At 40.3% G+C, this 1,180-nt stretch overlaps 1 protein-coding gene across 6 annotated transcripts in view; it reads left to right on the top strand.

Moving 5' to 3' along the window:
* Gng4 (G protein subunit gamma 4) overlaps positions 1-1,180 on the top strand; it is a 58,974-nt gene that overhangs the window by 42,645 nt on the left and 15,149 nt on the right. The window lies entirely within an intron of this gene.

The following is a 1,180-nucleotide window of genomic DNA, read 5'->3' as shown; positions in this document are numbered from 1 at the left end:
CCTGAGCATGGCTATAATGTCATCAGGTAGATTTCAATGGTAATGTTTTTCATATCTACTAATTAACATGAAACAAATTTTTATGCTTCTTTCTCAGATATAGCTTATTTTTATTTAATGACTTTTCTGTGTATTTCATACAGAACATCCCAAACAATCTTATTCATCTTTATACCCCCAACTCAAATGACACCCTCCCACACTGGACAGAGTATATACTCTGTCATCCTGCTCGACCATGGCTGGCTTCACTTGGAAGCATGGAGAAAACATTTCCTCTGTGTTGAGCCTCCTCTTTGCAGACTGGACTCTGGTTCAAATCCATCTGGTGGGGTCTCCATGGCCTCCTTGATCAAGAGGACAGGAGACTCACCACAGATACCAGAGATTTTGGGAAATGTTCCATAGTTCCTTGGAACTTAGTCGAACTTGGAGGACAAGGAGCACAAACTGTCCTTTATGTCCATCAGACCAGATTAATATAGGCCTCAAAGTATGTCTGTTAAACATCCAAGAAGGTTAGTTCCACCAGTCTGGTGCTTTGAATTACTGTGTGTCATGTAGATAAATCTTGGGCAAAACCAAATTGCTCTCAGATAAACCTTACCTAGACATATATTTCTTGATCTGCTATTGTCAGTAGGTTGTAGGAGTAATATGGTTCCCTCTGGTTTTCAAAACTAGCTAGGTATTATTTATCTCTCGTATTGTCTCACCCCTCCATCATGGTTTTCCCACTTAAGGAGCCCCCATTTCCCCATTTTCTCCCTTAACAATACCCTTCTCCTACGGTTCTACCTCTCTTGATCTCCTTCTTTCCCCTTATCCCCTAGGTTCCTTGTATACACTTCCCTCCCCGCTCCCTTTAACTAAGCAAATTTTATCCATATCTCCCTTATTAAGGCCTGTTTCCTACTGTTCTTCTCTTTCAGGTTCTTTCTTTTCCTTTGCCTCCCTGTTTCCTTTCTATTATCCTGGTTCCTGTAGTTATGTCTGGATACATACTCACTTATCATGGTTTGGTTCTAGGATCCACATATGAGGGAGAACATATGTCGATCTTTTTTCTGAGTCTCTGTTACTTCACTGCAGGTATCTTGTTGAGTATTTTTGCATCTATGTTCATTAAGGTATGGGTCTATAGTTTTCTTTTTTGGTTGTATCTTTACCTGGCTTTGGC

The sequence above is a fragment of the Nannospalax galili genome, unplaced genomic scaffold, assembly GCF_000622305.1.
Source record: "Nannospalax galili isolate Female #2095 unplaced genomic scaffold, S.galili_v1.0 scaffold1463, whole genome shotgun sequence".
Classification (NCBI taxonomy): Eukaryota; Metazoa; Chordata; class Mammalia; order Rodentia; family Spalacidae; genus Nannospalax; species Nannospalax galili.
Note: the sequence above shows the minus strand (reverse complement) of the source record. Positions and strands in the feature narration are given on the sequence as shown.